A 13520-nucleotide genomic window follows, 5' to 3' on the forward strand; every position below is an offset into this window, starting at 1 on the left:
TGAGAGGTACCAGTGAATGCGGTTTGTTTTGCCTGACATGTGGAGAGCAAACTGGCCCTCCAAAGCGACCCAATGGGGCCAAATCTCTATATCTCAGGTCCCAGCGCCCTCACCGACTCAGGAGTCACACTGCCAGATGCGCGATTTCCTCAGGGTCACTCGGATATTTTTCAGGAGTCCATAACTCGCAAGATGTGTTCATAATCCATGATCCTAGGATGGAGCCGGAGTGACTGGGAGACACAATGGATGTGTACTCCTGTGTCTGGCTGACAGGTATATTCTAATTGAAGCCCTCCGGCATCTTCCTGCCCCATGGTGGTGCGGCTCCTTACCTAAGCTTTGAAGTTCTGTTTTGGGCCTTATCTCATTCATACTAAAAGGCCTTGCTATTCAGCATTGGAACACTAAATTCTGCTTTCTTCAATATGCTTATAGGCCCTGAGGGGTAGGAGCAGATAAATCCTTCATCACAGCCGCCTACACCGAGATCTGCAGGACCGCCAGGCTCAGTTGAAGCTAATGAAGCAGCAAGCCCAGAAGGGGACTGGCCCCAGAGTACCGCCAACACCGGTACCCGATTCCAGCAGTCCGCCATCACCAGATCTGGAACCTGGCCGCAAGGACACTGGAGGTCACCACCGCCATCCAGGAAGTACCTACACCCGTTCCAGGAAGAGGCTCTCTTGCACCCTCCATCTTGGATCCGAATGCTGCTTCGGCATCCCTGCCACCGGAGTCTGAGGATACCAGCTGTGCAGCAACACAAGGTACCACTGGTGCCCCTGTGCCCTGGGAAGCCCTACTAAGCCAGGTGGTGTTAGATATGGCCTGGGACCAGAAAGTTTCATCAGGGGGAAAAACAGCAAAACCAGGCCCCATACCACCAGCAGGCAGTGACGAGCCTGTGCAGGGGGCAGATGATTTTTGTAGTCAGCAGCTACATCAGTATGCTAAGAAGTTATGAGAAGGCGACATCTGGCCCTGGAGGAAAAAGACCTCCAGATTAAGAGGTGGACCCGGGGTGTTACTATCGAAGACCCAGAACGAGTGGGCTGGGGTTAGGGCCTGAACTTTGATGAAAACCATGGCTATGAGTTTGTTCTGGATTCCATGGGCTCCCCAGACCTCTTCGTTAATCGCCGGGATGTGGAGGTCCACCTAGTAAAGGGACATGATCGATGGTCGGACAGTTCCTAAGGATGAGGCGGATCTGCTCATCAGATGCCAAATTTGAAACTCAGGTCCTCTGATTTGAGGTCACGCTTTTCTAATCGTGGTTACTCTACTCCAATGTTTAGGCACACAGGGACTCTCCAAACGCGACATGGCAACCGCTAAATATTCCAGCATATTTTCCATTCAAAAAGTCAAATGGTGCTCCTTACATTCTGAGCTCTGCGGTGCGCCCAAACAGTGGTTTATGATCACATATGAGGTATCGATGTACTCAGGAGAAATTGCCCAACAAATTTTAGGATCCATTTTATCCTGTTACCCATGTGAAAATGAAAAAATTGATGCTAAAAGATTTTTGTTGGAAAAATTAAAATGTCCATTTTTTCCTTCCATGTTGCTTTAGTTCCTGTGAAACACCTGAAGGGTTAATAATCTTCTTGAATGTAGTTTTGAGTAGCTTGAGGGGTGCAGTTTTTAGAATGGTGTCACTTTTGGGTATTTTCTGCCATACAGACCCCTCAAAGTGACTTCAAATGTGAGGTGGTCCCAAAAAAAATGGTTTTGTAAATTTTGTTGTAAAAATTAGAAATCGCTGGTCAACTTTTAACCCTTATAACGTCCTAACAAAAAAAAAAATTTGGTTCCAAAATTGTGCTGATGGAAAGTAGACATATGGGAAATGTTATTTATCAACTATTTTGTGTCACCTAACTCTCTGGTTTAACAGAATAAAAATTCAAAATTTGAAAATTGCGAAATTTTCAAAATTGTTGCCAAATTTCCGCTTTTTTCCACACAAACGCAAAAATTATTGACCTAAATTTACCATTAACATGAAGCCCAATATGTCACGAAAAAACAATCTCAGAATCGCTAGGATGCGTTGAAGCGTTCTAGAGTTATTAGTACATAAAGGGACACTGGTCAGAAATGCAAAAAATGGCCAGGTCATTAAGGTCAAAATAGGCTGGGTCATGAAGGCGTTAAGAGAACTTTATCTCTTGCTTGTACTCTGGTATATATAACAAGGCTGGGTTAAGTCTCCAGCGGAATAGTTTGTCAGAGGGAGGACCCACGAGGAACTCAGCGAGAACCAGGGTATGATCCGAGATGGTCTTTTGCATGAACCGTAATATCTAATTTTGGTTAAAGTAAATATATTAGTAAGTAGTAGATCGATTCTAGATGCTGTCTTATCTACATCTGAAAAGTGAGAATACTCACGAGACGATGTGTTCAAGCAACGAAAAGCATCATAAAGCTCATTTTGAATTAACCAGTTTTTCAAAGCTGGAACCTTGTGGCGAACTAATGAGGATGAATCCATGCTACTATCTGGGACAATATTAAAATCGCCTAGTAAGATCAGATCACCTGTTTTGACTTTGTCTATTTTTTTGATTAGCTTGTTCAAGAAACGAATGTGTCCCTTGTTAGGTACGTATACATTCACTATTGTGCATGGCCTTTCATGGAGTAAGCATATGAGTATATGAAACCTGCCCAACGAGTCTGGTATCTCTTTGATGAGCTGAAAAGGAACGGTGCCACCTACCAGTGTAATGACCCCAGCCTTTTTCTTTGTGGACAGTGACTTGTACATGTGTGGAAAGTTCTTGTGCTGGAAGATCGGGTGTTGATCGAAGGCCAGTTTAACCTCCTGGAGGCATACCAATTCTGCCTGGGTTTGGTTGATCTCCTTCCATACTGCATACCTCTTATTCAGACTGTTGAGCCCCCTAACATTGTATAATAAGATTTTCATCATTAGAGTGCAATATCAAAACAGAAAAATGGAAACAAGCAAAACCGTGAAATACAGAAAAATAAAATTAGGAACTTGAGCGTTCTCCTGGAGGACTCCAAACCGGTTGGTGTCTCACCTTAGTGTGGGGGAAGAAGTGAGAAAAAATTAAGCGACAAGTTCCCACAGTGACATCAATAAACCGTAAATACGGTCATAAGATATTCATGAAAAGGAAATTAATAGTATACACCATGTAAATTCGAACATAAGATAAAAATCAGTCCTAATCCCTAAATGCTGGGTCATCCATCAGAAATTTAAGGAACTTCTGACCCTCGTGTGGAGTGTAGATGGGGTAGTTTTTGTCATTATACCAGACTAATAGCTTGGTAGGGAAACCCCATCTATATGACACTCTGAGCTCTCTAAGTTTAGAGGTCAAATCTCTGAAGGACCTTCTTGCGTCCATTGTCTCTTTGGAGAAGTCTTGGAAAATCTTTAAATCTTTATATGGCTCTAGAGGTGAACCTCTCTCAGAGATTTTAGAACCTTCTTTGTTTAAAAAAAAAAAAATGGACTGAGGATCGTGTCCCTAGGCTTTTCCTGTGGGACCTCTTTTGGACGTGGGAGGCGGTGTATACAATCAATATTTACTTCTAATTCTGTCAATTTTGGCGATAATTTTTTGAATAAATTTTTAGTGTAATCTGAAAGATCTGCCTGGGAGACCGACTCAGGAATACCACGTATTTTTAAGTTATTTCTCCTACTTCGGTCCTCCAGATCCGTTAATTTGTTTTGAAGGGAAATAACCTCAGTTTTGAGGAGAGAATTTTCCTTTGAGAGGTAGACTATGTCCCTCTCCGCCTGTACCATCTTTACCTCATATTTCTCAACCTTTTGGATAAGATTCCTGCAAGTTTCCTGTAGGGCCTTAGCCTGAGTCTCAAACCCTATTTTTAGGGCATCACTGAAGGACTGGAAGAGATCCGCCATGAATCCTTCGGTGGCTTGTTTATTGGACACCTTGTATTCCCCCAGGTTGATGGATGGAGGAGGAACCTCAAATGAAGGAAATGGACCTCCAGTGTCCCATCTAGGCCTCTGCCTTTCAGGGCTTGTGTTTGGGGTATAGTCAGCTGAGACACTGTCGGAGTTCTCAGAAGAAAGACTCTCGGTGTTTTCCTGATCGTCTGGGCCCTTCCTTTTGTTTGATTGGAAGTGTCCATTTCCTCCGTGAGGAGCTGATTTGGAGGAGTTTTAATGTGTCTCCCCAAATTTTTCTTTTTTTGAAGTGTTTCAGGTGGAGTTTTAGGCAGTGTTTTGGTCAATGGGTTATTGATACCTGATCCCCCTTTTGCAGCTTTGACAGGTGCAGGGTTATGGGATTGTTTTATATAAGATGTTTTGGGGTCACCTCTTTTCAAAGGTGACCTAGATTTTGTGGGGCTTAACACATTAGGGATATCCTCATAGGATGCACCCTGTGTGAGCTATTATTAATTCTGCCCCTGCCTGACTGCATCTTAATTTGCCACGCAGCCTTCCCTGGCCTCAGATCTATGACCCTTTTAGCTTGATCAGACAAGTTAAGTAAAATGGTCTAAAAACAAGTTTCAGAAAAGGAGTCAACTGAGAAACCCTCAGTAAGAGCGCCAAAAGTCACACAATTACTCAATAATAATGCAAGCAGTCCACTGTAGCTCTGATCCTTGCTTGAAGAGTGGATAATCCTCTATTATGGTGTACTGCACAGATGAGTATAGGGCACAGGGGCCACCAGCCAGAAACTGCGGTCACTATTGTGTTATAGGCCTACGCCGCTGGTAAGTGCAGAATAGTCAGTATTCCTTTACTGTGTGGGGATAGTGAGGGCCCTCCCTGCAATCTATATCCTTCTCCTCAGTACTCTTGGGGATGACTACCTGCTGCGCCGCACAGTTCTGGGGTATAGCTGAGCCTGTAGTACCGGGGGCCACTTGCTGTGTGCTGCGGGGCCTGTGATGTCAGGTTTCTGCAACGCTGACAGGCTAGACACAGCCGGAACTACTTCCCATTGAGTTCTATTGCGGCTGTGATCAGTGTGCAGCGTCTGGTTCTAGTGACCGGATTTCAGTTGTGCCTTACCTCAGCAGTTTTTAGTGGCTCCCCCGGTGCTAGTCGCCTCTGATCCGGTCCTATATGAGGCTGCATAGCGCTGTTCTTGGCCAATTCCAGGGTCTGGTCCTAGAAGTCCAGTTGTATCCCTTCGCCCTTCAGCTCCTTGGCAAAGAAAGAGTCCCCGCCGGTGTTTTTGCCTTCCTAGCGTGCCACGCTAGAATATGTCAAGGGAAGCTCCTCTGTCCCGCTAACCTCACCCTGATGTTACAGCAGTCAGAATTCAGCGGCACTCAGGTGTAATCAGCAGGGATGAACATGCAGGAGTCTGTATCCCTCCATCACAGCCACACCGCTATCCTCCACACACCACAGACAGAAAGCCGTGCAGACAGCTGGATCCACGTTGTGCCTCACTGGGGGGGTCCAAATAAAGTCCTCAGTACCAATAATGATCCTCCAGATCAATCCTGGCTTCAGTAAAGCCTGCGCTGGCACTCCGGTCTCTTCACAGGAGAGATGATGTGGGGTGATGTCCCTCAGCTTCTGCGGCACTGCAGCCATCCAGACTTGTAAAAGCTTATTTCTTCAGTCCTGCTTTTTGTCTCAAAATGGGCATCCAAAGTTCATAAATAAAATAGGGTCCAGCAAGGTTATTTTGGTTAACCCTATGCACGCTTATTTTGTAGCTTTAGAATGTGACGATGGGAGCTTAGAGCTCTTGCTGCCTACATGCTCAGAGTCCAGGCCACACCCCCGCACTTCTTAACCAATGTTCCATCAAAACCTCCTACCACATATACCTTTTATCCATAGGCGGCAATTCCCATTCCACTAAGTCGGCTACTCATTGAAGAAATTGTACTCCACTGTATGATCTCAAGGTTGTACATCTCAGCAGTGAACTAGCACTCGTTCCCATTGCATCCTCCGCATATATAGATCTTATCATTAAGTGTGGTGGCACTTGCATCACTTCTTTGCTCATTCATAGGTGCAATCAATCTCCATTGGTTGGATTCTGGCTCATATCGTTCAGCAGTGTTTAGACGAAACTGGCTATCAAATCCTCCCATTGCATAGATGCTTTCATCCAGAATTGTGACACTGACATAACATCTCTTTGAATGCATCGGTGATACTTGCTTCCATGTTTTCTTGACTGAGTTAAAACGGTTTACTGTTGCGAGTTCATTTTCCCCTTCACCGTCGATGTCTGATGAACTCCCTCTTCTGGTGAAGGAAGGTAGTGAGGCTGATTACCAAACACTTGATCTGTTAGATGATGACTGGGTAACAGGAACCGCTGACTGGATATAAGGCAGCCGACGCCCTTCTGAGTCGCTGGTGATTTCTCTGCTGGATTCTTGGAGACCAGTCTGATTCCTGCTTCCCAAAGATAAGTTTTTGCACTGCTATTGAACTTATTAGTTTTGTTTCCCTTGTTTTTTGGAGTTCAGCCATCCCCGGTTGGGGGTGTGCTGAGTTCCATTTTTGTCTCTGATCAGTTTGTCTCTTTGCTCTGTCTTCAGAATTTACAAGAGTGCTGATATAGTCATTTTGAAGTCCTAGCGACTTCAGGGCCTGTTTTTCCTATCAGACGGTTGGGACATTTTTTGGTAGGGTTTTTTGCGGATTGCAGACAGCAGCTTTTCTATCCTGTCCTTTTTAGTTAGCTTGGGCCCCATCGTTTGCTCATCCTATCTTTCTATCTGTGTTAGTGTTTTCATCTTGCTTCACCGTCATTATAAGTTGGGGGCTGCCTATTGCTTTGGGGTCTGCTCTGGGGCAGTTTAGATTTCCCCTTTCTTTCTTTAGGCCTATTTAGTTCTCCGGCTGTGATCGAGGGGTCTAGGGCTTCGTAGGAACCCCCCACGGCTACTGTTAGTTGTTGTGGATAGGATCAGGGGTCTGCAATCCGATAGCTACCAACCTCTCCGGTTTTCTGTACTTGGCTTGTATTTTTGTTTTCTCCTCCTTCGGTGACTCATTCATAACAGTTTACATTGTTAAAATAATCCACACTATCAAATCCACCAATAAGGTACACATAGCCCTTTAAGTATGCTGTTCCATGATAAGCTCTTGGACTTTCCTCTTCACATGTAAGATTGATCCATTTGTCAGCATGAGCATCATATGATTCCATGGCATTGGTTGGTCCACCTCCACTCCAACCACCAATGGCACCCAAAATTGCATAAGGAAGACGGGGTATGCTCATAAGGTTTTTAAAAATCAGAATTTGAGGGGCCAGTATCATTGAGTTTATACATGGCTTTGAAAGCATTAGTTAGAATAGGTTTGCTCATTTCATTGCCTCTTATATAGATTTTGGATTTAACATGTTTGCCATAATATTCGGCGGGCATGAAGGCAAAGCGAACCTCTGGAAGAACTGAGATGTACTGTTGCCGGCTTGCTGAGTTATGATTGATCCACTTTATGATAGCTTCAAATGCAGCTTCCTCCTGTTTAACAATAAGTTCATCTTTCTCTAAAAGACCTTTCAATTCGGTAGATGACAGTTCAAGAAACTCATCTGAGGTCTTCATTATATTTTCGAAGTTATATAAGATGTAAGCATATGCCTTCTGGTGAATCTTGGGGCAATAGTAATACTCGGTAAACTTGGAGATACCAATACTATTTTTTGGGCACAGTTGGTTTATCAGGAAATCAGAGCAAAGTTGAAGACGACCCAGAATGTTGGAAGTAATCTGCCGCATCTCTATAATCTTAACCTGGCTTCTCCCCTATCTCAGCTGAACCGATCGGATATACAAGCCTTCCTAGCCTCTAGGAATCCCCCCAAATTGGACTCTGAAGCCGTGGACTTATCCTCCCCGTTTACGGACTCAGAAATCTTAGACACCATAAAACGCCTTAAGTCCTTTAAAGCTCCTGGTCCAGACGGCTTCACAAAAGATTATTACAGAACTTTTGGTGATCTCCTAGCCCCGCACTTAACTAAAATATTTAATTATGCTTCAAATTCTGGTTCCTTTCCAAAAGAAATGTTAGAGGCCACAGTGGTACTATCCCCAAAACCAATTTAGACCCAACCCAAATGAGAAATTATCAGCCAATATCACTGATTAACACAAGACATTAAGATCTATGCCAAAACTTTAGCAAATATATTGAATCAATTCCTCCCCAAATTGATACATAATGATCAAATTGGTTTGTTCCCAATCGTCAATCTGTGGACGGCACACGGAGGTTAATCAACTTGATCATATTGATTAACTCCAAGAAATCAGAAGCTGCTATAAAATCCTTGGATGCCGAGAAGGCATTCGATCGCCTCAACTGGAACTACCTGCTTAAAACTCTTTGTAAATTTCATTCAAAAATCTTGTCTAGTATCTCGGTCCTATCTCACCCGACTGCAAAAGTCTACGTCAATTATCACCTGTCCCCATTCTTCAACATCTCGAATGGTACAAGGCTAGGATGTCCACTCTCCCCTCTCCTCTTTGTATTAGCCATTGAACCATTGGCCCAGCTAATTAGAGACGACCCTAACATCTATGGCATCCAGGCAGGCTTTAGAGATTATAAAATTAGTCTAATTTTAACAGTCCTTAACCCCTCACATCTTGTACGGCTCTCCAAATCTTACTCTCACAATTCTCAAGGATTTCCTACTTCAAAATTAATGAAGTCGACAATCCTGCCTATGAATTTACACCCATTTCTCACTGATGACATTAAGCAGTCGATTGTGTGGAGTTGGACAACCAATCACATCACCTATCTAGGCCTAAGTTTCTCTAGCTCTATTTCCTCTCTGATCCCATTAAACCTAACCATTAACAAATCTATTGCTGAGGATATGTCTTCATTTGGAGACAAGGGACTCTTGGTGGGGTACAATTATCACTTTCAAATCATACATTCTCCCAAAAAATCTTGTATTTGTTTCGTTCACTGCCTCTTCCAATTTTAGTCCCTTGCCTAACGAACTTACAAGCCCAGATTAATAATTTTATCTGGGGCCATAAAAAAATCAAGGACTGCCTCTCATATCCTTTACAATAGCAAGAAATTCAGGGGGGCTGGTTTACTGAATATTTCAGCTTATTACATGTCCTTCCTCATCAAACAAAGCCTCTCTTGGTGGCCCCTTCCAGACCCTCCTGTCTGGTATAAATTGGAATGTCACTTCAACAAAATTATTCCACCATATCGTTTACTACTCGATTCAATTCCTCTTAATAAATCCCCCCCTTCTTTTCATCCCATATTTGATGCTACACTGGCTGCCTGGAAAGCATTTCCTAAACAGAAAAGGTGTATAAACAAATTAACATTCTTTAAAAATCTTCCTCTCCACTTAATCTGCGCCTTATACCATACAGCCATCGATCCCATTTGGGCTAAACATGACGTTAAAAAATTCAAGGAATTGGTCAGCGTTTCTAGTCCTATCCCTTTCTTCCAAATCAAAGATATATTTAAAGTATCCTCTTCTTCATTCTTCCAGGATCTCATGCTAAAAGATTTGACTGAGCAATTCCTTGCATCTAAGCCAAGCTTATCAGAACCCGCTGCCAACCTTATTACCAACGTTAATCATAAAATCTTTTGGAGCACCTCTTACATGACTTTTATTGAGCCACATATAGATGTATTTGTAGAGTCGGTGGTGAGGGAGGAATGGCAATTGGGTGGTGGTGCTGCTGGTGTTAGTGCAGATAGGTGGCGGAGGTGTGCTGTACTCACAGGAATGGGGGTGACCCGCTTCTTGACGTCGACAGGCACGAGACAAAGGCAGGAATTGTATTCAACAGGTTTGCTTTTATTGGCCGCCCTCACGACAACCAGAACAAAACAACATGTTTCGCACTGTTATCCTCCTGCAGACAGGCCCGGGTACCTTCACTTGTACACTTTCTCCGTCAGGCGTACTTCGTGGCTCTATCCGCCGTGGCTGCCCTAGGCCAATCCACCACGGCATTTCACCTTACAAAGTCCACCAATAGTTCAGGTCCTCATAGGCCGTCTCTGCCTGTGACCAATGTCCTATAGGGTCAGCCCCCGTGACCGTTTCCACTGTCCAAAGTCTCTGAGGGGTCTCCTTTGTGTGACACTCTCCTAACCTGTGAACTCCCCTGGCTGACTGAAGCTTCTGGAAGCTTACCTCAGTATTTATTCAGACAGACCAGGTAGCCCCACCCTCTGTCACCTGACAGTCACCTCTGTCCAATCAGAGTCACCTTGACCTCTGGCAGTTATGTAACACTCAAATGACAGTTACATAATCACTGCCATCGGTGCTCTCTAGTGACCTCTGATGGGCAGACTGCCACATGACACCTGCTGTCAAACTCTGTCTCCTATCACAGACAGAACCGTACCCAGCTCAACCTCCCCACATATTCACCAAGTTCCATAACTTTCTAAAATGGGAACAGCAGTTACATATATCCCCAAGTCTGGAAGAATGGGAGCAGGCTTGCTCTGTTTCCTACACCACTTCTATTTCTATGTCGCTCCAAGAAACTCACTATAAAATACTAACTCGCTGGTATTATACACCCGCCTGACTTTGATAAATCCGGAGCACTCCTCGTCCTGCTGGAGAGGTTGTGGCCAATATGGCAGCTTGCTTCATATATTCTGGCACTGTCCCCATATTAAGCCTCTTTGGAAAGATATAACTTCTCTAGTTAATGTAATGGGTTTTGTAAGTAATGAATTATCTCCACAACTAGCTCTTTTATCCTTAGACCCAGAGGGCATTACTCATTCCACTATTCCTTTGGTGGTACTGTACATGTTCTTTTAGTAACTAGGCAACTAATTGCTTTCCACTGGAAGAGGCCTGACCCTCCCACTATCCAAGATGTCATTGACAGAATGACCCCCCATAAAGCCTTCGAGCACAAACTAGCTATGGTACATAACAACCTAGACAAATTTACTCGAAAATCGTCCAGCTGGATACCTTTATTCCCTTAAAGTATATTCAGATAACCCATATTATTTTGTCTTTCTTGATTATTGGTTATAATAAATGCCTTTGTAGTCACATAACATGTAATGCCTGTATAAGTTAATGTTATTTTCCTGTTAATTGGGGCGCTGGGTCCACTTGGTCCCTTTTTCCTTTATAGTATTTCCCCTTCCCGATGCTTCCCTTTTACCCCCCCCCCCTTATTGTTATGTAAATCCTTAATAAAATTCTTGGAAAAGGAATTAATCTGCCGCAATAAAGAGATTTTCCACATTGTCGACATTGATTGGGTCAATCCATGTGTAGGCATACTCTAGAACCAATTTATTTATCTCTGGAGAGAAGCCAGAAATGTCATACAGTGGGGAAAAAAAGTATTTAGTCAGTCAGCAATAGTGCAAGTTCCACCACTTAAAAAGATGAGAGGCGTCTGTAATTTACATCATAGGTAGACCTTAACTATGGGAGACAAACTGAGAAAAAAAAATCCAGAAAATCACATTGTCTGTTTTTTTTTTTCATTTTATTTGCATATTATGGTGGAAAATAAGTATTTGGTCAGAAACAAGCAATCAAGATTTCTGGCTCTTACAGACCTGTAACTTCTTCTTTAAGAGTCTCCTCTTTCCTCCACTCATTACCTGTAGTAATGGCACCTGTTTAAACTTGTTATCAGTATAAAAAGACACCTGTGCACACCCTCAAACAGTCTGACTCCAAACCCCACTATGGTGAAGACCAAAGAGCTGTCAAAGGACACCAGAAACAAAATTGTAGCCCTGCACCAGGCTGGGAAGACTGAATCTGCAATAGCCAACCAGCTTGGAGTGAAGAAATCAACTGTGGGAGCAATAATTAGAAAATGGAAGACATACAAGACCACTGATAATCTCCCTCGATCTGGTGCTCCACGCAAAATCCCACCCCGTGGGGTCAGAATGATCACAAGAACGGTGAGCAAAAATCCCAGAACCACGCGGGGGGACCTAGTGAATGAACTGCAGAGAGCTGGGACCAATGTAACAAGGCCTACCATAAGTAACACACTACGCCACCATGGACTCAGATCCTGCAGTGCCAGACGTGTCCCACTGCTTAAGCCTGTACATGTCCGGGCCCGTCTGAAGTTTGCTAGAGAGCATTTGGATGATCCAGAGGAGTTTTGGGAGAATGTCCTATGGTCTGATGAAACCAAACTGGAACTGTTTGGTAGAAACACAACTTGTCGTGTTTGGAGGAAAAAGAATACTGAGTTGCATCCATCAAACACCATACCTACTGTAAAGCATGGTGGTGGAAACATGCTTTGGGGCTGTTTCTCTGCAAAGGGGCCAGGACGACTGATCCGGGTACATGAAAGAATGAATGGGGCCATGTATCGTGAGATTTTGAGTGCAAACCTCCTTCCATCAGCAAGGGCATTGAAGATGAAATGTGGCTGGGTCTTTCAACATGACAATGATCCAAAGCACACCGCCAGGGCAACGAAGGAGTGGTTTCGTAAGAAGCATTTCAAGGTCCTGGAGTGGCCTAGCCAGTCTCCAGATCTCAACCCTATAGAAAACCTTTGGAGGGAGTTGAAAGTCCGTGTTGCCAAGCGAAAAGCCAAAAACATCACTGCTCTAGAGGAGATCTGCATGGAGGAATGGGCCAACATACCAACAACAGTGTGTGGCAACCTTGTGAAGACTTACAGAAAACGTTTGACCTCTGTCATTGCCAACAAAGGATATATCACAAAGTATTGAGATGAAATTTTGTTTCTGACCAAATACTTATTTTCCACCATAATATGCAAATAAAATGATAAAAAAACAGACAATGATTTTCTGGATTTTTTTTTCTCAGTTTGTCTCCCATAGTTGAGGTCTACCTATGATGTAAATTACAGACGCCTCTCATCTTTTTAAGTGGTGGAACTTGCACTATTGCTGACTGACTAAATACTTTTTTTCCCCACTGTATCTTCTCTTCACTGTTCGCCAGAGCATTGTTCACAAATCGCTGGAAGGAGGACACTTGGCGGAGCAGGGAGCTTTGGCCGCGTCTGCAACGGAGGCAGGGCCGGCATCAGCACCCGGGCAAGTGCCGGGGCCCTGGCGAGACCGTGGGGCCCACTCACGCTTTCTGGGATACCCGCCACCACGCCCACTCAGAGACCCACCATAGCCAGCCAAAGATATGCAAAACAACTTATTACATTTGATTGGAGATGCAGTAATTCAAATAATAATGGAAAAAGTGAAGGGAACCACATTTTTCAGCATAATTGTAGACTGCACACCTGACATCTCTAAGCAAGAGCAGTTGTCCCTAGAGCTGCGATATGTGGACATGGATGAAATTAGCAAAACAGTGGAGGGTCAAAGAAAGCTTCTTGGAATTTCAGCATGTCACAGACACAACTGGAACACGCCTAGCAACAGTTGTGTTAGAAAGATTGACAGAACAGCATCAGTTGTGTGTCTCAAATATTCGTGGCCAGTGCTGATAATGGAGCTAATATGAGGGGACAATAGCGCAGGCCATTGT

At 43.9% G+C, this 13520-nt stretch overlaps 1 pseudogene; it reads right to left on the bottom strand.

Moving 5' to 3' along the window:
- Positions 1-5829: 5829 nt before the first annotated feature.
- Positions 5830-13279, bottom strand: LOC141058847 (kelch-like protein 10; annotated as a pseudogene).
- Between the last annotated feature and the right edge of the window lie 241 nt (positions 13280-13520).

This window comes from Dendrobates tinctorius, unplaced genomic scaffold (assembly GCF_039654945.1).
Source record: "Dendrobates tinctorius isolate UK_male_01 unplaced genomic scaffold, ASM3965494v1 ptg000215l, whole genome shotgun sequence".
NCBI lineage: Eukaryota > Metazoa > Chordata > Amphibia > Anura > Dendrobatidae > Dendrobates > Dendrobates tinctorius.